The 25,059-nt window shown below is 45.4% G+C and overlaps 1 protein-coding gene across 2 annotated transcripts in view; it reads left to right on the forward strand.

The window, feature by feature from the left end:
• Nucleotides 1-25,059, forward strand: part of DAG1 (dystroglycan 1) — a 165,525-nt gene that overhangs the window by 42,045 nt on the left and 98,421 nt on the right. The window lies entirely within an intron of this gene.

Genomic DNA, 25,059 nt, shown 5'->3' on the forward strand with positions numbered 1-25,059 from the left:
ATATGGCAGCCTCAATATCACTCTCACCTCATGTTCCCTTTAACATAGGCCAGGAGTTTCAGCGGGAGCACGGTAAGTTGTCTTTTGTCTTCTCCCTGCGCTGAAATTTGCCCGTCTCCAATTTACACGTATGCCCAGGTGCTGGTGACATTCGGATGGCTCCTCCCCTGCATAGATTGCTCCTCCCAGCCTCCGTATCCCTCTCACTTCAGTTATCCTGTAAATCCCTTCATCATACAAAGCATAGCCCCGCAATGCTCTGACCATGTAATCTGTGAATATGATGTTTGGGTCCTTTTCCACCGGACATGTTTGTGATTGCGTTTTTGTCTCGTCATGACTTACTAATTGGAAGGGCACTGCAATAACATGGTAATTGCGCTCGTTTGCTTCCATGTTTGGCCAGTCGGAAAAGCGCTGCATCCTGCGTTTTCTGTGCAATGCGATTGGCTTGTATTTGTTTTTTCAATAGCCGTCATGAATTGCTGGTAGAAACCAACTTGTTTTAAATGTTGCATTTGGGATGCCGTTTGCAATTTTCAGGAAAAAACAGCCCTATGGGCCACAATGTGCCTCTAGAGGCTTTATGACATGAGGTCAGCAAAAGCCCGGCCTTAAAAGAGCAATTGATGCTAGTGCCACTTCGCGTAAGTGCTGCCAACCTCCAGTCGCTTAGCAACTGGGGAGAGCCTTTACCAAATTATGCAAATATATGAACTATATGTCTCTGCAACAGAGTTTTTTAGGCGATGACTGTTATTACTATGTATTATTTGTAATGCACAGATAATTGCAGCGCTGTACAATGGTGGGGTGTGGGGATCAACCAAGTTCACTGCAAACATCTAGTTCTGTTCAGTGGATATGCAGCTTATTTTCATAGCCTGTGAATGCCTGGCTTTTGCAGTAAACATGATTTCTCTGCATTTCTTATGACTATTCACTTCCATCAGCGACTGACACCCTGCAGTGGGAATGCTGCCCAGCAACACGTGAGCTGTCAGTGGTAGCGGTTACTTATGGCAGTATTTGTATTTACACATAGGATTAGGTGGCAAAGCTGGGATAATTCCTGTTGAGGGGTTTACTGGTGTCCTTAGCCAGGTCAGGGAATCCTCGCTGCTAACTACTATAATCATCTATGTCCATGTAACAAGGTGGCCAAAGATCCCAGCATGCCACTGTCACAGGAGACACGCTATCAGTGCTCACTATGGGCACTCCTGTTAATTTACACACTACATACAGCTGTGATCACCCAGACACTGCCAGTGTACACTGCATACACCTCTGATCACCCAGACACTGCCAGTGTGTACTGCATACAGCTCTGATCACCCAGACGCTGCCAGTGTGCACTGCATACAGCTCTGGTCACCCAGACACTGCCAGTGTGCACTGCATACAGCTCTAATCACCCAGACACTGCCAGTGTGCACTGCTTACAGCTCTGATCACCCAGACACTGCCAGTGTGCACTGCATACAGCTCTGCTCATTAAGACACTGCCAGTGTGCACTGCATACAGCTCTGATCACTCAGACACTGCCAGTGTGCACCGCATACAGCTCTGATCAACCTACTGATACCTAACCCTAAGATCCCTCTGGTGGTGCCTAAGCTTAACCACTTAAGGACCGGGCTGCTTTCCCAGATCTGTGCTGCGTGGGCTCTCCAGCCCGCAGCACAGATCGTGATTGGGGCAGGCCGATCAGACTTCCTCCCCCCCCCCCCTTTTTTTCCCTACTAGGGGGATGTCCTGCTGGGAGAGTCTGATCGCCGCCGCTCTATGTGGCCGAGCGGGGGGGGGGGAGGGGGGGGGGCTCCTCAAAGCCCCCCTCCGCAGCGTTATTTCTCCCTTCCTCTCCTTTCCTCCCTCTCCCTCTTGCTATGGGCGGCGCGGCAGAGGACCGCGATCCGTCCTGCGCCACCTCTGATAGGCTTTAGCCTATCAGATGCCGGTGATCCTCGGCCAGTCAGAGGCCGGGGATCGCCGATCTCCTTTACGGCGCTGCTGCGCAGCAGCGCCGTATGGATGTAAACACGGGATTTCTTCCCCGCGTGTTTACATTTAGCCTGCGAGCCGCGATCGGAGGCTCGCAGGCTGTTCATGGAGACACCCTCTGTGAACTGACATGGAACTGCCGCTCGAGCGGCCGTTTCCATGGAAATCCATAAACGACCAGCCGCCGTCTATCGGCGTTAGCTGGTCGTTATGTGGTTAAACCCTGCCCCTAACCGCAAACACCCCCTCTCCCCCCCAACCTTAATCAACCCTTCCCCATGCCCTCCGCCCCCTCCTCCCATTTTTACTTGCTTCATATTGCATAGCCCTGTACAATGACTATTCATATGCTCTTACCATCCAGACATGAAAAAGTACAACATATGAAACAGAAAAGAGGGCCTTCCCCTTCGGTTGTGATTGCATTACGCAGGGAGATCTCCGGTCCCTGATGAAGGTGCTGAGGATTGCTCAAAGAGCCGCCGAGGCCGGCAGTCAGGAAATCTAAAGCTGTTTTCACGTCTGATAATCAATATGCCCCTTTATCTTTGTTTACTTGCAGCCAGTCAGAGGCTGGGGAATTACAGAAATAGGAGCTGACATCTAACCAGATAGGATGTTTGAAGTGAGCAGAGATTCTTCCATTAGGAAATGACACCCCGGTAGCTAGGAATGATGGGAAGGGGTAGAGATGATGGGATTGTAGGTTCTCTGTAACGAATGGATGGGAAGGAGGAGGATGGGGAGGTGATTGTGAACTGCTACAAATATTTCCCACTCAGATGAGACATCAGCTGCAAAATTACAAGTTATAGAATTTTCAGAGGTGGATCCATTTATGTGTGGGATGCATTATGTCATGTATCCCACTATTTATATCTAACATACGTTCCCTTGCACATCCCTGATATATATATACCCCCAAACATCTGCGGTATGTTCCCCTGCACATCCATCGTACATACCCCTTGCATATGTTCCCCTACACATCCCTCATATATACAGTGGCTTGCAAAAGTATTCAGCCCCCTTGAAGTTTTCCACATTTTGTCACATTACTGCCACAAACATGAATCCAATTTTATTGGAATTCCACATGAAAGACCAATACAAAGTGGTGTACACGTGAGAAGTGGAACGAAAATCATACATGATGCCAAACATTTTTTACAAATAAATAACTGCAAAGTGGGGTGTGCGTAATTATTCGGCCCCCTGAGTCAATACTTTGTAGAACCACCTTTTGCTGCAATTACAGCTGCCAGTCTTTTAGGGTATGTCTCTACCAGCTTTGCACATCTAGAGACTGAAATCCTTGCCCATTTCTTTTTTACAAAAGAGCTCCAGCTCAGTCAGATTAGATGGACAGCGCTTGTGAACAGCAGTTTTCAGATCTTGCCACAGATTCTCGATTGGATTTAGATCTGGACTTTGACTGGGCCATTTTAACACATGAATATGTTTTGTTTTAAACCATTCCATTGTTGCCCTGGCTTTATGTTTAGGGTCATTGTCCTGCTGGAAGGTGAACCTCCGCCCCATTCTCAAGTCTTTTGCAGTCTCCAATAGGTTTTCTTCCAAGATTGCCCTGTATTTGGCTCGATCCACCTTCCCATCAACTCTGACCCGCTTCCCTGTCCCTGCTGAAGAGAACCACCCCCAGAGCATGACGCTGCCCCCACCATATTTGGCAGTGGGGATGGTGTGTTCAGAGTGATGTGCAGTGTTAGTTTTCCGCCACACATAGCGTTTTGCATTTTGGCCAAAAAGTTCCATTTTGGTCTCATCTGACCAGAACACCTTCTTCCACATGTTTGCTGTGCCCCCCACATGGCTTGTGGCAAACTGAAAACGGGACTTCTTATGCTTTTCTGTTAACAATGGCTTTCTTCTTGCCATTCTTCCATAAAGGCCAACTTTGTGCAGTGCACGACTAATAGTTGTCCTATGGGCAGAGTCTCCCACCTGAGCTGTAGATCTCTGCAGCTCATCCAGAGTCACCATGGGCCTCTTGACTGCATTTCTGATCAGCGCTCTCCTTGTTCGGCCTGTGAGTTTAGGTGGATGGCCTTGTCTTGGTAGGTTTACAGCTGTGCCATACTCCTTCCTTTTCTGAATGATCGCTTGAACAGTGCTCCGTGGGATGTTCAAGGCTTTGGAAATCTTTTTGTAGCCTAAGCCTGCTTTAAATTTCTCAATAACTTTATTCCTGGTGTTGTTGCTCCCAATATTCTCTTAGACAACCTCTGAGGCCATCACAGAGCAACTGTATTTGTACTGACATTAGATTACACACAGGTGCACTCTATTTAGTCATTAGCACTCATCAGGCAATGTCTATGGGCAACTGACTACACTCAGACAAAAGGGGGCTGAATAATTACACACACACCACTTTGCAGTTTTTGATTTGTAAAAAATGTTTGGAATCATGTATGATTTTCTTTCCACTTCTCGCGTGTACACCATTTTGTATTGGTCTTTCATGTGGAATTCCAATAAAATTGATTCATGTATGTGGCAGTAATGTGACAAAATGTGGAAAACTTTAAGGGGGCCAAATACTTTTGCAAGCCACTGTATATAACCCTATACAGCTGCCATATGTCCCCCCCCCCATACAGCTACCATATGTCCCCCCCCCCATACAGCTACCATATGTTCCCCATACACAACAATCGCATGCATATACCCCTATACAGCTTCCATATGTTCCCCTACACATCCCTTATATATAAAACCCTATACAGCTGCCATATGTTCCCTAACCCCCCCCCCTCCCGCCTCTATACAGCTGCCATATGTTTCCCATACACAACAAACGCATATACTCCTATACATCTGCCATATGTCCCCTACACATCCCTCATATATACCCCAATACAGCTGTCATATGTCCCCTACACATCCCTCATATATACCCCTATACATCTGCCATATGTCCCCTACACATCCCTCATATATACCCCTATACATCTGCCATATGTCCCCTACACATCCCTCATATATACCCCAATACAGCTGCCATATGTCCCCTACACATCCCTCATATATACCCCTATACATCTGCCATATGTCCCCTACACATCCCTCATATATACCTTTATACATCTGCCATATGTCCCCTACACATCCCTCATATATACCCCTATACATCTGCCATATGTCCCCTACACATCCCTCATATATACCCCAATACAGCTGCCATATGTCCCCTACACATCCCTCATATATACCCCTATACATCTGCCATATGTCCCCTACACAACCCTCATATATACCCCTATACATCTGCCATATGTCCCCTACACATCCCTCATATATACCCAAATACAGCTGCCATATGTCCCCTACACATCCCTCATATATACCCCTATACATCTGCCATATGTCCCCTACACATCCCTCATATATACCCCAATACAGCTGCCATATGTCCCCTATACATCTGCCATATGTCCCCTACACATCCCTCATATATACCCCAATACAGCTGCCATATGTCCCCTACACATCCCTCATATATACCCCAATACAGCTGCCATATGTCCCCTACACATCCCTCATATATACCCCTATACATCTGCCATATGTCCCCTACACATCCCTCATATATACCCCTATACAGCTGCCATATGTCCCCTACACATCCCTCATATATACCCCTATACATCTGCCATATGTCCCCTACACATCCCTCATATATACCCCTATACATCTGCCATATGTCCCCTACACATCCCTCATATATACCCCAATACAGCTGCCATATGTCCCCTACACATCCCTCATATATACCCCTATACATCTGCCATATGTCCCCTACACATCCCTCATATATACCCCAATACAGCTGCCATATGTCCCCTACACATCCCTCATATATACCCCAATACAGCTGCCATATGTCCCCTACACATCCCTCATATATACCCCTATACATCTGCCATATGTCCCCTACACATCCCTCATATATACCCCTATACAGCTGCCATATTTTACCCTAAACATTGCTCATACTGTATATACCCCAAACATCTGACTAACACTCACCTAAAGGATTATTAGGAACACTTGTTCAATTTCTTATTAATGCAATTATCTAAGCAACCAATCACATGGCAGTTGCTTCAATGCATTTAGGGGTGTGGTCCTGGTCAAGACAATCTCCTGAACTCCAAACTGAATGTCAGAATGGGAAAGAAAGGTGATTTAACCTCCCTGGCGGTAAGCCCGAGCTGAGCTCGGGCTATGCCACGCAGGAGGATTTCTCAGGCCCTGCTGGGCCGATTGGCCTAATTTTTTTTTGCAACACGCAGCTAGCACTTTGCTAGCTGCCTGTGCACTCTGATCGCCGCCGATTATCAGCCGCTTGCCATGCCGCGCTGCCGCCCCCCCCAGACCCCGTGCGCTGCCTGGCCAATCAGTGCCAATCAGTGCCAGGCAGCACTGAGGGGTAGCCCGGGGCTCCCAATGACGTCACGACGTCGATGACGTCATGCCGCCCGTCGCCATGGCGATGGGGGAAGCCCTCCAGGAAATCCCGTTCTATATATTTGCTATATGTTCCCTACATATCCCTCACATATACCCCTCTTCATCTGCCATATGTTATCCTGCACGGTGGCATAGTGGTTAGCTCTCTTGCTTTGCAGTGCTGGGTCCGCGGTTCAAATCCCAGCCAGGGCACTATCTGTACGGAGTTTGTATGTTTTCCCTGTGTCTGCATGGGTTTCTTCCGGGCCCTCCAGTTTCCTCCCACATCCCAATAACATACAGATACGTTAATTGGCTTCCCCCTAAATTGTCCCTAGACTATGATACACATACTGCACGATACATACATAGACATAGGACTATGGTAGAGACTAGATTGTGAGCCCCTCTGAGGGACAGTTAAGTGATAAGATGCTGCGGAAGATGTTGGCGCTATACTAAGTAATAATTAACGCTCTCAATGTCACCCTGCAGATAGATATTCCAGCTTTCAGGACATCAGTCTAAATACCAGCCAGCTGAGAGGGGCACCATAAGCAATATTAACTACCCTGTCAATCTCTATTCCCTACCTGCAGACACACACTCGGGCACACACCAGTTCAGAAATGCGGCTGGATTGCATATGGTGTACATGCAGACTACTTTGGGCCATATTCACTTACTGTCAGTGGCATAGGGAGCGCATGGCAATTTTACCATTGCTTATGCTAAGTACGTAGGACACTTTACACAACTCCCATTACCTTATTAGTGGAACTAGTGTTATCCTACATGCAGTGCACGGGTTACCCTAGGGTCACACTAAATGCACAGTTCATGCTATGAACTCAGTGTTAGTAACGGTAAAATTGCTGTGCACTCCCTGTACATAGCAACTTTATAGACGGTTAATGGCTGGATAGTATAATGGTTAATAAATAGTTTATTTTATTATTTTTATTCAATGTTACGTATGTAGGTGTATTTTTACTATATGGCCACTAGGTGTCCCCCCACTTTATACTCCTGTGTTTTGGGAACAGTACACAGGGAATGCTTTGTGCGTGGTTTTACTTTCATCTTGTCAATGACCACTGGCATCTCATTAATCACAGGCAGTTTGATCTGTGAATGGGAACATGTGAGTACTAACAGGCGGCAACATGAATGTGCGCGTAGGAGCGCACGCAGCGGTGGGGTATGTATATTTACGTCCCTGGCGCTAAGATGAAGTCTCTGGGGGTGTAGATATACTGTACTATATCCATTAACTGATTAAAGGACACCTGAGGTGAAAATAAACTAATGAAATAAACAATTGTATATATACTCCTTCTCCTTAAAATGACTTTTTAAGATATTCCACCGTTTTATTTTATATTTAAATGTACTTTTTAAGTTTTTACTGTTTTATTGTTTTTGCTCAATGACACATCCATTGAATTATGCCAGGCCTAAAATCTATGAACTATTGATCCTTTTTATCTCTTCCCTGCTCTCAGAAGCCATGTTCTGCTAGGAAAGTGTTTTATAGTTGTAATTTCTTATCAGTGAGGGTCACACTTTAGCCTGACCCAGTCCTGACTCAGACAGGAACTGCCACTTACATACCTGGGGCCTGATTCACAAAGCGGTGATAACTCAGTTATCACGCCTAAAAGACTTTAGGCGTGATAACCTTTGCACTAGCAAAGTTATCACCGCTTTGTGCTCTAACTCGCGCGAAGCTACCGCGCGTACGCAAAGTCCCATAGGGCTTAATGGGAGCTTCGCGCGAAGCGCCAGGTGCTGCGTGCGCGTGGAAAATTCACGCGAGTTTCTTCTTATCATGCCTAAACTGACTTTAGGCGTGATAAAGGGGTTTTCACTCGCGTGCAAACACTTTGCACCGCTTTGTGAATCAGGCCCCTGATGTTTAACCCTTTCAGGCAGAGAAAGAAAAAAAAGCATCACAGCATATTTATTTGTGCGCTGTGCACTGTACATACACATGTCTATCTCATCATGTCACATGTCACCTCGGGTATCATTTAAGGGCTCTGCCTCTGGCACAGGAGACCAGGGTTTAAATCTCGACTCTTCCTGTTCAGCAAACCAGCACCTAGTCAGTAAGGAGACCTTGGGCAAGACTCCCTAACACTGCTACAGCCTACTGAGCGCGCCCTAGTGGCTGCAGCTCAAGCGCTTTGAGTCCGCAAGGAGAAAAGTGCATTATAAATGTTATTTGTCTGGCCCGTTGTATTGTACAGTCTGCTCTCTGCACTGTGACTGTATTACTTCCTGCAGGTTTACTCTGTGCTGTAAAGCTCATTCTCCTGAGCGATCAGCTTGTATTTTCGCTCACACACATCGTGGAGTGTCAGCTGTGCAGGCAAGAAGCTGCAGGTGATCAGTATACAGGGCGAGAGGCATATGCTGTGACTTATACACCACTCACTAGTCATTTCACAGTCTGGATTGCAGATTTATGGTCACAGCCGTCCTAAGAGTCACAGTAGGGGTGCAGTATATGATGGCTTGTATAGTGTTGGTGTAGCAATCACCTGTCACCCTGCAGTGTCCCATGCTGCTGCTAGTGACCATTGGGGTTACCGCGGTCAGTGTTTAAACAATCATCGCTCAGACGGGGTATCCAATGTCGTTCCTGTCCTTGTAAAAAGGAAAATAACACAGGAAGATACCTGAGCCTGGCCATTGTAAACTGCGCTCTGATCTCAGACTTCCCATCTGTCAAAGTGTAGTGTGAGCCAAATTCTAAATGAGAACTCTCTGTAGGCTTTTCATGGAAATTCCCATCGTTGACATCTGCCAACCTCGCTCCTGACAGCAACACAGTCATTTCTCCTATGCTTTCTCCTGTGCCCTCCTGCTTACCCCCCTATACTACTCCTTACCTTTTCTTGCCCCAGCACCTCCTTTGTACATCACAGCCCTCCATCTGCTAGCCCTAGTATATGCTTATCACCCCTTTCAGGTCTTCTGTAACTACTACTGCCTCCCCCAACTCCTGTGCAACCCCTACATCACTCCCGTATGCTCTCCTGCCCCCTGCTTCTTTTTCCCACCCCCTACACTACTCCTGTACTCTCTCCCGATTCTCTTTCCCACCCACCTCCCCCCCTACACTACTCCTGTACTCTCTCCCGATTCTCTTTCCCACCCCCCCTACACTACTCCTGTACTCTCTCCTGATTCCCTTTCCCACCCCCTACACTACTCCTGTACTCTCTCATGATTCTCTTTCCCACCCCCTACACTACTCCTGTACTCTCTCCTAATTCTCTTTCCCACCCCCTACACTACTCCTGTACTCCTGATTCTCTTTCCCACCCCCTACACTACTCCTGTACTCCTGATTCTCTTTCCCACCCCCTACACTACTATTGTACTCCTGATTCCCTTTCCCACCCCCTACACTACTCCTGTACTCCTGATTCCCTTTCCCACCCCCTACACTACCCCTGTACTCCTGATTCCCTTTCCCACCCCCTACACTACTCCTGTACTCCTGATTCCCTTTCCCACCCCCTACACTACTCCTGTACTCCTGATTCCCTTTCCCACCCCCTACACTATTTCTGATTCCCTTTCCCACCCCCTACACTACTCCTGTACTCCTGATTCTCTTTCCCACCCCCTATACTACTCCTGTACTCCTGATTCCCTTTCCCACCCCCTATACTACTCCTGTACTCCTGATTCCCTTTCCCAACCCCTACACTACTCCTGTACTCCTGATTCCCTTTCCCACCCCCTACACTACTCCTGTACTCCTGATTCCCTTTCCCACCCCCTACACTACTCCTGTACTCCTGATTCCCTTTCCCACCCCCTACACTACTCCTGTACTCCTGATTCCCTTTCCCACCCCCTACACTACTCCTGTACTCCTGATTCCCTTTCCCACCCCCTACACTACTCCTGTACTCCTGATTCCCTTTCCTACCCCCTACACTGCTCCTCTACTCCTGATTCCCTTTCCCACCCCCTTCACTACTCCTGTACTCCTGATTCCCTTTCCCACCCCCTACACTACTCCTGTACTCCTGATTCCCTTTCCTACCCCGTACACTGCTCCTCTACTCCTGATTCCCTTTCCCACCCCCTTCACTACTCCTGTACTCCTGATTCCCTTTCCCACCCCCTACACTACTCCTGTACTCCTGATTCCCTTTCCCACCCCCTACACTACTCCTTAGAGACAAAAACAAAAGACCGAGAGCCCAAATGGTGTGGTATATCAAGGAATAGGGACACAATTAATAGAAACGGATTTATACTCACAAACATGTGTTGCCCCTAGGCAACCACTCCATATGCAGGTGGGGAGAATTAGAACCTGACCCCACTCAGGTATAAGATGTCGCTCTCTGTAGAAGAAATTAGGAAAAATCTTTGCCACCCCGGGTGGACTGCATTGTGTTGTGGATAAGAACCAGAGGCGCCAAAAAGAGTAAAACAATACTAAGTTTAAAAACTAGGGGGGAGACGTACTCACCACCCTTTCCGCAGACCAAAAGCCAATGGAAACCACAATATTTGGTCAAAAATTCACAATTTATTAGTACTCCCAGGTGCTACGCGTTTCACGGGATTATCCCGCTTCCTCAGGCAATCAAACAGGAGTACAAGCAATTGGGGGTCCGGAGCAAGCTAAAGCGCCTCAGCTTCGACTCCCAGTTTATGAAACCTCCAACTCCGAATCCAGGTACCTAAAATTGCTCCGACTCCACAGACCCGATGTGTCCACAAAGTCTACGGCACTTTCTCCTACATCCTGAATCGTTTGAACAATCCAATCGTTTGACATTTTGTTTTCAGTCTTCTGCTGCTGTTCTTATCAAATCGCTTGATATCTTCAGTGATAGACCCTGGAACAATCATCGTTTGGCCGTTGCACACGATTCTCTCTTTCAGTGTGTACACAGCTTAAGAGTCTGCATGTCCCAGCAATGACAGATGCTGGACATGCAGATACCTCTCTTCCAGTCTGGCTGTCTCAGGAGGAGGAATGTGGGTGTCTCATGTTGTTGACATTGGAGAAGAAAGCGACACAACACTTGTGTTGTCTCCTCAGTGGGGTCTGTCTGCCCCTCCTGCTGGTCTCTGTTTACCATAAGGCCTGAAGGTCAATGCTCACCCGCAGGAGCATCTTCCACAAAGTACATTGCCATCTTTTTCCCTGGAGACTTACGGCCTGTACCCATGATGCGATTTTCCCGGCAATTTTACCAGCGATACTTTGAGCAACGAGCAATCGCTCCCGCGATCTCACGACATCACGCGAACATCTTTTAGCGTTGCGTGGAGATAACGACGGTCACGGCGGATTGGACCTTTAAGATCCCCGACGATTCTGCAAAAGTCCCGCGATCGATTGACTTCCTGTTTGCGCCCGTCGTGTAAAAGCACGTGTCACCGCCGGCCGGAAGACGGATTGTAAAGCGATCGTCGTCAGGGAAATGTCGCTGGATCAATCTTCCTCCGTTGGGTGGTGAATATTTAGCTTTATGGTTGAACGTATCTAAAGGACCTTGGGCCTGATTCGTCAAGCAGCGCTGCTAAAGCAGCGCAGCTTAATGAGCTGTAGTGCGCCCTATGCACATGTTACATAGCAGCGCTCACTGCTATGTAAGGAGTGTGCCTTCCTTAGTAATGTGCATTGCTTCCTTAGAGATAGAGATACTTCACAAAAGCAGCGCTTGCTTGATGAATCAGGCCCTGTGAGCCTGTTTCCACTGGCGGAATTTTGATCCTAAAATTGGATTCAGGTGCAATTCGTCAATCCCAGGGCACCTAGCTCATCAGTGTAATAGGGGTGCCACCTTTGCACTGCTGAGTAGTAGCGGGGCTTGTCAGTCTCTTTTAGGCACTTCTACTTTCTTGTTGGTTCTGGGTCACCATGAGTTATCTGGGTATTGTCTGCCCACTGCTGTAATTTTGATTTTTACCCAAATGCAAATATATCTCACGCTGTCAATAAAGTCCACATTGTCCGGAGTGTACTGCGCAGAACTACTACGCCTGTGCAGTACACTCGGGACAACATGGACTTGATTGACAGCGACACTTGCACAGGTGCAGTAGAGAATGACCTCATGGTCGGCCTCTGCACCGGTGGGGACCCCGGGCCGGCAGCTGGTAGCAGAGCTGCGGAGCTGGACGTATTGGCGGCAAGGGGCTGGAGGAAGCCCCAGGAAATTGGATCGGGGGGAAGCATATTTTGGCTGATGGCTATCCAACTGATCCTCTGCCTATAATACTTGTAGCCATAGACCCTGAACGAGCATGCAGCCGGTGAGGTGTTTCTGACATTATTGTCAGATCTTACAAGATTAAATTCATGCTTGTTTCTGGTGTTATTCAGACACTACTGCAGCCAAATAGATCAGCAGGGTTGCCAGGCAACTGGTATTGTTTAAGAGGAAATAAATATGGCAGCCTCCATATTCTTTTTACTTCAGTGGTCCTTTAAGTGCTTCAGAAAACAGGACTACATATGACCCAGTGGGTTGAAGAGCTCAGAGAAGCTGTTTTGCATTTATAAGAACTGGATTTTTTTTTACTTCCTGTACTGGAAAAAAAAATATGATACTATTTTCTTTGCTATTATTCTATTTCTTAGCTGTACTACTCATATACTCATACAATTCATTATGTCCTAAGTTTATTTTCACTTCAGGTTTGCTTTAAGGTTAGTAGCTGTGAAGAGGAGTGACGAGATTCTCCGCAGTTTATCTGAAATATAAAGTTTAGAGGTCTCCCTTGAATTAACCCCTCCTCAGCATTCGGCCTTGTTTTTGTCTAGCAGGATTTTTTTTAACCACTTGAGTTTTTGTCATTGTTTTTCATCACATTCTCATCAGTCTGGGTTTCGGTGTTCTTATAAATCATGTATTTTGTTTTTCTCTTTACACACTGCCTATGTCTTCTGTGTAACCTTTTTCTTCAGCTTTTTATATTTTCTTTTTGTCGGTGTTTATTCAATGCTTTTACAACAACAGAACGTTCCCAAGATTCAAGGACATTTTTCAGTATAAACTAGCTGCCCCCAATTTTATAAATCTCACAAAACACCACTAATGAATTATTCCCTTTGAAAATCAGTGTCCTTGTCTTCCTTCCTCTGCAGGATAATCCGGACCAGTTCTAGTTGCAGTGGGGCAAAATTAATATATGGGCCCCCATGACTCCTCCCCCTCCCCATAAGCGGCATTAGGGACCCTTTTGTTTCTGGCAAATCCCCACCCCCGACCACCGAGCTGGCTGCCAGGCCCCCTCCCCAGGTCTCCCACAACTGTATTAGGTCCCTGGGGCCCCTAGAGAGTTTTCAGCAGTGTTTTGACTCAACTGCCCTGGCTGCTGCGCTCCCTCATTACTCCGTGCTCCCCCTCTTCATCCCTACTGGCCGGGTATTCTCCTTGACCAGGTTACATATTACCTTACCTGCCCTCGCTGCTGCGCTCCCTCATTACTCCATGCTCCAGTCTTCACCCCCACTGGCCGGGTATTCTCAGTGACCAGGCTGCATATTACCTTACCTGCCCTCGCTGCTGCGCTCCTTCATTACTCCGTTCTCCAGTCTTCACCCCCACTGGCCGGGTATTCTCAGTGACCAGGCTGCATATTACCTTACCTGCCCTCGCTGCTGCGCTCCTTCATTACTCCGTGCTCCCCCTCTTCATCCCCATTGGCCGGGTATTCTCAGTGACCAGGCTGCATATTACCTTACCTGCCCTGGCTGGTGCGCTCCTTCATTACTCCGTGCTCCAGTCTTCACCCCCACTGGCCGGGTATTCTCAGTGATGAGGCTGCATATTACCTTACCTGCCCTGGCTGGTGCGCTCCTTCATTACTCCGTTCTCCAGTCTTCACCCCCACTGGCCGGGTATTCTCAGTGATGAGGCTGCATATTATCTTACCTGCCCTCGCTGCTGCGCTCCTTCATTACTCCGTGCTCCAGTCTTCACCCCCACTGGCCGGGTATTCTCAGTGACCAGGCTGCATATTACCTTACCTGCCCTCGCTGCTGCGCTTCTTCATTACTCCGTGCTCCCCGTCTTCATCCCTACTGGCCGGGTATTCTCAGTGACCAGGCTGCATATTACATAATCGCATGCTCCAGGTCACTGACAAGGAGCCCCTGCAAAGATGAAGGCAGGAGCCACGGACTAATGGAGGATCGCGCCAGCTGAGACAGGTAAGTGGGTACACTGCTGAAAATTCTGCAAGGAATCCCGGGTAGCACAATAAATTTGGGTGAGACCGAGGGGGTTGGGGTTTGCAGCAGCCGGCTCAGTGGGTCACAGCCATGCTATCATCAGTATGGGTTTTTTTTCCTGTAATTCTTGTAGGGACCAAGAATACGAGGAGTAGAGAGAAACCGGGAGCCCAATGGTGCAGTATCGTTTGTTATAAGGAGGATGAAAGTATATAGATACTCCAGGTCCTCGGTACTCCAGGTCCTGATGGATACTGGACAGTCGCTCTCCTGAAGTACAATAGACTTTCCAGAACAACTGCAAAGCTATTTCCTCCAGAGGAGGTCTGACTGGTATTGGGTAGGATGGAGGTACCCTCTCAGTGTATTCTATTTTAGTGGGTTTTTTTTGTTTTGTTTTTTAAACTATAAATTAAAGAGAGAGGTAATCACTTACCTCTACAGATTTATAAAGACAACACGTTTCACGGATCGTGGCCCGCTTCCTCAGGTCAATACAAAATGCCTTAATAGCATAGGGGATAGAGTGTAGGTGCCTTTAATCTAGCGAGGCCTCCTAGCAAATGCCCCTGTTAAGTCATCTACCACTATCTACTGCCATCCACTGTAAGCCTATTCCACACCATTGCATTGCCATTATTTTGATAATTAATAAGACAATACTGTATCTGCTTTGCCCTTATTTTTATTTTTTTTTGAAGTTCAGTAAAAACTTATGAAGAATAAGAATGGAATTAGTTGCCCATGTTTAGCGTCCCAGCAGTGAAGCTTGCGAATAGCTATAATGGCAGAGCGCTCACCAAGGAAGGTGCTGTTCCCCTGGATCATCCCATTATCCGGAGAAGTCTCTGAATGGTGAAGCTGTGAGTTCCCCGGAGAGCAGGAGCACCACATGCCACCTACATCATTTACATCTCATCCTCAGGTGGGAGCGTAGATGGAGATTAATGATATCCCCCCATCCCATAGAGATAAAGTGTACTTGTCTCCTGTGTGTTTCTCGGGGTGATACAGCTTCTCTGGGGAGTCCTCTGTGATACAATGCTTCCCTGCCTCTGCAGAAAACAACAGACTCATTTTCCACCACAGATCACAAAACACTCAGGAACTATGTTCAGCATGATTGCTGTTCTCAGGAAAGGCACCAGTCTCAAGTACACAATATAATTCAGACTATAGGGGGATTTACTAAAGGAAGATCTGTAGTTCCAATTCCTTACATTTCTCTCCACATGACTGTAATGAGTTCTGGGTCACCATGAGCTTGCTGGTTAGTCTGTACCTCTCGGATTCACAAGCCCGACTCCATAGAGCCAGATTAATCCATGCCTTGCACTGATGAGGATCAAACAATCTGAAACAGTCTGTATGCATGTTGGATTATTGTGGCTCTGTACAAATTAACAAGCTGACACATCATTGCATTCCAGCGGTTCTGGAGGTGTGTTTAGCTTCTAAGGGTAACAATGGTTAATTTGCATATATTCAGCAGTGTTGCTCTGGGAGACATCTCAAGCTCACTCCAACCTGAATTATCCCAAATTCTTTCTGTTTTAGGAAAGCAAACTTTTGTTTTTCTTAACATCTTAGTAAGGGGGCTTTTAGGACCATTGTAGTCCCTTACACACTCCAATGAGTTCTGGGTCACCATGAGCTTGCTGGTTAGTCTGTGCCTCCATGACTGTATGTTTAAGGGGACAAAGGGTAACTTTACGCCTCCTTTAAAGCGGACCTGATCTCAGAACTTCATCTCAGTTGTAAAAGAACAGCATAATAACCTTTTAAAGAAAAACATTTCTTTGTTACAGCTGATACAAATCCTGCAATGAATCTGCAGTGTGTCTGCTTCCTGCTTTCATGGAAGCAGACATAAGGTTAACATCCTGTGTTTACAAACGAGCTCACTGTCGTGGCAGTCAGTTGACACAACTAAAGGATCAAATTACAACTTGTGATTAGGCACAAATGAGGGGAAATTAGACAGGCTAAACTCTCTAAATACATACAGGGTGCATTTCTCTGTTTTCCTTCTGTCCAGTGCAAGAGTTCAGGTCCTTTTTAAGAAACATGCATGTGTGTGCATGATGTAATCATACAACTATTAAAGGGAACCTAAACTGAGAGGCATATGGATTTTCCTTTTAAACAATACCAGTTGCCTGACAGCCCTGCTGATCTCTTTGGTTGCAGCAGTGGCTGAATCACAGACCTGAAACAAGCATGCAGCGAATCTAGTCTGACTTCAGTCAGAGCACCTGATCTGCATGCTTGTTATGGGGCTGTAGCTGAAAGTATTAGAGACACAGGATCAGCAGGAGAGTCAGGCAACTGGTATTATTTTAAAAGGAGAAATACATATCCTTCTAAGTTTAGGTTCCCTTTAACTTACTAGCCGTTTACCAACCTGATCTATATAATGGCACACCCTGACTCCTAGCTGACTAACTGCAATGAACCTGTTGACTAGTAGTCACATACTGGACACTATTTTACTAAAAAAGGACTTTACGAACAGATAGTAGTGTGTGTGTGTGGAGGTGGGGGGGGGGGGGGGGGGTGGAGGTCAACATTTCAAAGTGAGACATTAAAAAATGTAAGCTAGATCAGTAAAATGATTGATCTTTTTTGTGTAATTCATTCACGTTGTTTGATTCACGAGAGCCTGGTAGATCAAACACACCAAAAGGTCATCGTCTTTGCAGCAAAAAACCCAGACAGATGTCCTTTAAGTTGCCCTTAATTGGCAACTGAAGCAAGAGGCATATGGAGGCTGCCATATTTATTTCCTTTTAAGCAATACCAGTTATCTGGCATCCTGCTGATCCCCTGCCTCTAATACTTTTAGCCACAGACCCTGAACAAGCATGCAGCAGATCAGGTGTTTCTGACATTGTCAGATGATCTGACAAGATTAGCTGCATGATGTGATTCAGACACTACTGCAGCCAAATAGACCAGCAGGGCTGCCAGGCAACCAGAATGTTTATAAGGAAATAAACATGACAGCCTCCATATACTTCTCACTTCAGTTGTCCTTTAACTATAAATACACCCATTTACAATGTGATAGGTTAAAAGGTTGTTGACAGTTGCGTACTTTTGAAGATTTCACAGAAATGTGACATTGTACCGTCCCTACACTCAGAATAAGTACAATAAAGTACAATCCTGCAGCGTCAAAGGGAGAAAATCTAACAGCTCAGTTGTGACGACATGACACACGTATACAGAGAACCTATACACTCGTCACGTCATCCCAACTGCTTGTATATCAATGTGTTCCTTGCTTATCACACCAAATTTTCATAAAGAAATGTGCCTGTCTTGCAAAGCGCCCACCAAGTTATTTCCTATCCAATATATATATATATATATATATATATATATATATATATATATATATATATATATATATATATATATATATATATATTTTGCACAGAGGGAGATACTGCATGCTTGGCAGTTGGAAATGGCCAATATTTTCCATAGTGCAACAGAGTTCACAGACAGGAGACTGTCTGGGCCATGGCCTTGACATTACACTGTGGAAGGGGTTTCAGCACAGTATCAGATCATCAGGGACACCTGTGTGGCTATTTGAAAAAAGGAATAGATTTCTTATAGGAAAGGGAGTAACAGCTACTGATTGGGAGGAAGTTCAATCCCTAAAGTACCTCTTAAGTTATGTTGATATGATGCCCCGCCACATCTCACTATGCTCCTCCATCCTGTGTCACGACTGGTTCAAGAAGCTGCTCTGCTCTTATAAACGATGAGGAGGACATTTTTCAAAGTGTTTGTTTTTATGAAAGGTGGAGTGAGACTTCATACACGAGGCAGAGCGTTGTTTGGGTTGGATGTAATATGATCATATGTACTGACATCATACAGTGGAAGATGTCTATCAGTAAAGACAGGTGAGAAGCAGAGATGACAGATCTCAGCTTTTCACTCTCTGTCCCGAAATGACCGGGAGGGTCTGCAGGAGAAAAGGCCTCTATTTTCAGAAAGGAATTTGCTGTGGTAATCTCCTGAAGTCCTATGCTACGTACACACATGCGACAACGATCGTTCGTTAAGAACGACGAACGAACTTTTAATTGATGAAAGAACGACCTAAGTAAAGGTAGTTTTAAAATGTGTGTAACGATCTGATCGTTAGAACGAACGTTACATCACAGAAAGCAACTATTGCGCATGCGCATAAAAATGAGAAGTTCCATGGAGAAATAGTGAAATGCGCATGTCAAGCCTAGTACGAACGATCGTTTCCAACGATGTACTACTTTTGCAAACGATCGTCGTTGGTTAAAATCCGCCGAGACAGAACTTTCTTTTGTAGCGATTTGGCTCGTTCGTCGTTTGCCTTAATAGTCGGTGGTTCGTTTTTTGTAACGATCGTCGTTGGTAAAGATCGGGGAACGATCGTTACAAACGACTATAGTCGCATGTGTGTACGCACCTCTAGAGGGAGAAAGCATACATTGCTTGTTCAGGGTCTATGGCTTAAAGTATTAAGGTGTGTACACACATGCGACTATAGTCGTTTGTAACGATCGTTCCCCGATCTTTACCAACGACGATCGTTACAAAAAACGAACCAACGACTATTAAGGCAAACGACGAACGAGGCAAATCGCTACAAAACAAAGTTCTGTCTTGGCGGATTTTTACCAACGACGATCGTTAGCAAAAGTGGTACATCGTTGGAAACGATCGTTCGTACCAGGCTTGACATGCGTATTTCACTTTTTCTCCAAGGAACTTTACAATTTTATGCGCAGGCGCATTAAGTGCTTTTACGTGGTGTAACGTTCGTTCTAACGATGTGATCGTTACACACTTTTTACAACTAACTTTACTTCGGTCGTTCTTTCGTCAATTAAAAGTTCGTTCGTCGTCCTCAACGAACGATCGTTGTCGCATGTGTGTACGTAGCATTAGAGGCAGAGGATCAGCAGGACAACCAGGCAACTGGTATTTCTTAAAAGGAAATAAATATGGCAGCCTCCATATCCCTCTCACTTCAGTTGTCCTTTAAAGTGGACCCAAATTAAAAATACAAGATTTCAGAAATAAAATCTATTTTCTAAATTATAATAATAAATAGCAGCCTTTTTACAGCTGCATGATGACAAATATAAAATATTTTACATTTATTGGAGGAACCCCTCCCTTCCTTTCAAATTGCCGGGACAAAATCCGGCAAACTGGTGAAGTAGGTGGTGTCCGGCAATGGAGGAATTGCTAATGGGTGCCACCTGTATAACCCTAGTTATGAAAAGAGAAGGGTAAAAAGCATGCACTGAAATGCTCATAGGCTTGAAGGAGTGTTTATTTATCTTTGTACGTGTCAGAGTGGTGCAACTAAATATTTTGAATTAAAAAAAATGTTTGGTTTGGGTCCGCTTTAAGTCTTATAGGATTGGATCTGCCTGCCAATATACATTCACTTCCTCCTTGTGTGCTAACATCGCCCCATCTCCTGTTGTGTGTGCCAATATCCCACCGCTCTTTTCCTTGTGTGCCAGTACTTTCCCTACCACCTCCCCTACTTGTTCTTCCCTACCTGCTCCCCCTCCATGTGTGCCAATATCTTCCCCATCTCCTTTTTGTGTGCTGCCAGTGTCTTCTTCCACCATTTCCCCTTTCTTGCATGCCAATGTCATGCTCACCTCCTCCTTGTGCGCTGCCAGTATCCTCTCCTACCATCTCTTCCTTCTTCTGTGCCAATATCTTTCCCAGCTCCGCCTTTGAGCCAGCATCTTCTCTTAGCACCTTCACTTCCTTGTTGTCAATACTGCCCTTAGCTCCTCCTTCTTTGCCAGTATCTTCGTCTATCACCTCCCTCTATTTGTTTATTAGTATCTTTTCCTACCATCCCACCAATCATGTGTGCCGGTGTCTCCCCAAGCTGCTCCTTGTGTACCAGTATCTTCTCCTACCACTTTCACCATGTGTAAAATATCTTCCTCCATCATTTCACCCACCATGTGTGCCAATACACCCCAACTTTTTATTTGTGTCGCAATACCTCTGCAGCTTCATTTGCATTTGTCAATATCTCTCTCACCACCTTAAAACCTGTGCACCATTGCCCAGTGTTATTTTTACACCCTGTGTACCACCATCCAGTATCATTCTTATAAACTGTGTACCAATGTCAGGTGTTATCCTTGTACTCTGTGTACCACTGTCCAGTGTCATTCTTATACCCTGTGTGCCAATGTCCAGTGTTATATGTTCTTTGTGCCACCATCAGTATAATTTGTATATCCTGTGTACCACTGTCCAGTGTTATGTCCAGTGTTATCTTTATACTCTGTGTACCACTGTTCAGTGGTATTTTTCTACTCCTGTGTTCCACTGTCCAGTGTTATAATAATTCCTTAATAATAATACCTGTAATTCCTTGTTTTGTATAGCGCTTTTCTTTGTCGGACTCAAAGAGCTTGCAAGGCAGCCACTGGAGCGCACTCAGTAGGCAGTAGCAGTGTGAGGTAGTCTTGCCCATAGAACTACTTACTGAATAGGTGCTGGCTTACTGAACAGGAAAAGCCGAGATTTGAAACCAGGTCTCCTGTGTCAGAGGCAGAGCCCTTAGCCAGTACACTACCCAGCCACTACTGGCTGTTGTTATCCTTGTACTCTATGTACCACTGTCCAGTGTTATGCCCAGTGCTATCCTTATACTCTGTGTACCAGTGTCATGCATACTCTTATACTCTGTGTACCACTGTCCAGTGTTCTGTCATCCTTCTACTCTGTGTACCACTGTCCAGTGTTATGTCCAGTGCTATCCTTATACTCTTTGTACCACTGTCCATTGTCATGCATACTCTTATACTTTGTGTACCACAGTCCAGTATTATGTCATCCTTGTACTCTGTGTGCCACTTTCCAGTGTTATCCTTATACTCCTGTGCCACTTTCCAGTGTTATCCTTATACTCTTTGTGCCACTGTCCAGTGCTATCCTTATACTCTGTGTACCACAGTCCAGTGTTATGGCATCCTTATACTCTGTGTGCCACTGTCCAGTGTTCTGTCATCCTTCTACTCTGTGTACCACTGTCCATTGTCATGCATACTGTTATACTCTGTGTACCACAGTCCAGTGTTATGTCATCCTTATACTCTGTGCGCCACGTTCCATTGTTATTATTATTATTATTTATTGCATTTATAAAGCGCCAACATATTACGCAGCGCTGCACAATAGATAGATGGGTTAACATACATGTAGAACATACGGAAACTCAGAACAAAACAAGATCATGCAAATGATTTGATAACAATACAGTGTCTTAGGTCAAAATAGAGACTGTTCGAGTCTACAAGAGGGGTGGTTGTGAGTAAGATTGCATAATCAAGCTGGAAACACTAGGGAGGAGGGCCCTGCCAGGGGCTTACAATCTAAAGGGTGGGGTGGAGACAATAGGTGCATCTTTTGAAAGGGTGTCTAACAGACATATTATGGTGCTGGTGTAGGGGGGTATTGTTATCCTTATACTCTGTGTGCCACTGTTCAGTGCTATCCCTATACTCCATGTGCTACTGTCCAGTGTTATCCTTATAGTGCCCATACATGGTACAATTTTTTCATTTTTTTTTATTAGATAATGTTGTTCGATTATCCATTAGATCGAATAGAAAGATTTTTCCAACATGTCCAATCGGATTTTTTTTTTTTTTTAAAGATTCTTTTATTTTGAAAATGTAATTTTCCATGTATTACAAAAAGACAAGAAAGGTAACATATCTTGCCATGCAAGGCACAGAGTCAAGAAACAGGCAATATATAAACACGGTAATCTAACAGAGGAATGCTCTGGATCAACATATATTATAAAATAAATTGAACCACAAACCAGCGTGGTTCATCTTTAACATCTTAGAACATCAAATAACCAAAATAGAGCTACATACCCTTTCAATAGTCCTTATAGAAGGTCAAGTCTCTCCATTAAGTGTAAAAGTAAGAAAGGAGACAGCCCTGAGCCCAAAGGGATCATACATCAGTGGCTGCCGCTAGTGAGAATCCAGATGGAGAACGTCAAGACCTAAAGGTTATAGCCCTAATTCAATAACCATCTTTAAGAAATATATTGTGAAATATTGGGTTCCCAGTCTCAGCTTGGCATGATTAACATTAAAAAGGAAGAACAAGACAGACATGCAGATTGACGACAATAATAGAGATAAATTAAAAGAGAAAGGAGAAGAGAAGAGAAAAAAGAAAGCAAGGGTCCAGGGGACAGCTATACCAGTAGGGGCTCTCTTCAAAACGTCATGGGTGGATATATGTTATTTGATTCTGCATATCTGGGCGGATATGAGGGAGCGATAACGTGGGGTCTCCTTAAATTTAAACCATCCATACTAGGTTTTCCAAAATTGCTCATGTCTATCTTGAATGGTAGAGGTGAGGTCTTCCATTCTTTGGACTTGGTCAATTTCCTGAAGCCACTCCTGGACTGAGGGGGCCTCTGTAGATTTCCAGTGCCTAGCAATGGGGATTTTGGCAACATTGATCAAGTGCCTTGTGAGGGTTTTTTTGTACCTTCTGATAGACCATGTGTTGTGGTGCAACAAAAAAAAGGAAGGAGAATCAGGAGGTAGAAAATCTGTCATCACATGCATCAGTTGCCTCACATCCGCCCAAAAACGAGTAAGGTCTGGACAGGACCAAAATATATGTAGAAGAGTTCCTATTTCAGTCCCACATCTCCAGCAGGTGCCCTCAGATCCAGGAAACATTATCTGGAGTCTGGAGGGTGTTAGGTACCATTGGGGAAAATTTTGTAACCCGCCTTCTGATTTCTTGAGGACATTGATGATTTTTGTGAGAAAATCAAAATTTTATTCCATTGTTTGTCACCTAACTGTTCTCCCAGGTCAGCCTTCCATTTAGATCTAAGTGCACCAGCCTGAGACTCAGAGGAGTTTAGGAGTGAGTACATTAGAGATATCATGCCCTTAATTGCCCCCTTGCCCATACAGGTTTGTTCAAATGAGGTGAGAGGTCTGCTAAAGCTTTCTTTCGTTCCCTGGGACCTAAGGAAATGTTTAAATTGGTTCCAACTCCAGACATCAAGATTAGGGGAGTCAAACTGTGTGCGCAACTTAGATATCTGGACCCAGTCCCCATTGACAATAAGATGGGAGGCCCTAATAAGAGGGTCTGTCCGCCAAGCGGCATAGCTTTTAGCATTGAGACCTAGTGGGAATAGTGGATTATCGAGCACAGGGATAAGTGGGGTAGGCCAAGGGGAGATCAAAGGATTGGACCTATACTTTCCGAATGTTTTGATGGTATACGCAATTAGTCCCGCCGCTGGATCTGTAATTTTAAGCATGTGTGCTGACCAAGGGGTTATCTTAAGTCGACCACACATTAATTCTTTCTCCATACCCACCCATGTCTTTTGATCTTCGTGTCTGTGCCAATCTATGATTCTGATTAGAACCGCTGTCGCGTGATAGAAACGGGCACTTGGTACAGCCATACCTCCCATCTCCTTAGGGGCAATTTGAAGTGAGTATTTTAGTCTGGGCTTACGCCCGCTCCATATACATTTGGAGAACATCTGTGTGATCTTTTTAAAATATTGGGCCGGTATGAAGATTGGCAATGTCTGGAAGAGGTAGAACATGTGAGGCATAACCGTCATCTTTATGACAATTGTTCTACCGACCCAGGAAAATTGAGGTTTGTCCCAGCGCTACAAGTCCCCCCTAATTTTCTCTAGCAATCGGATTTTTATTGAAAAAAAAACAGGATAATCGATTATTTTTTCTTGATAGATTATTTTAAACTTTTATTTGATTTGATCGTTTTGGTCAAATAAACAGGAAAATTGAATGTTTTTTATTGTACTGTGTATGGGCACCTTTATACTCTGTGTGCCACTGTCCAGTGTTATCCTTGTACTCCTGTGGGCCACTGTCCAGTGTTATCCTTATACTCCTGTGGGCCACTGTCCAGTGTTATCCCTATACTCCTGTGTGCCACTGTCCAGTGTTATCCTTATACTCCTGTGGGCCACTGTCCAGTGTTATCCCTATACTCCTGTGTGCCACTGTCCAGTGTTATCCCTATACTCCTGTGTGCCACTGTCCAGTGTTATCCTTATACTCCTGTGGGCCACTGTCCAGTGTTATCCCTATACTCCTGTGTGCCACTGTCCAGTGTTATCCTTATACTCCTGTGGGCCACTGTCCAGTGTTATCCCTATACTCCTGTGTGCCACTGTCCAGTGTTATCCTTATACTCCTGTGGGCCACTGTCCAGTGTTATCCCTATACTCCTGTGTGCCACTGTCCAGTGTTATCCCTATACTCCTGTGGGC

Source organism: Hyperolius riggenbachi, chromosome 9 (assembly GCF_040937935.1).
Source record: "Hyperolius riggenbachi isolate aHypRig1 chromosome 9, aHypRig1.pri, whole genome shotgun sequence".
Classification (NCBI taxonomy): Eukaryota; Metazoa; Chordata; class Amphibia; order Anura; family Hyperoliidae; genus Hyperolius; species Hyperolius riggenbachi.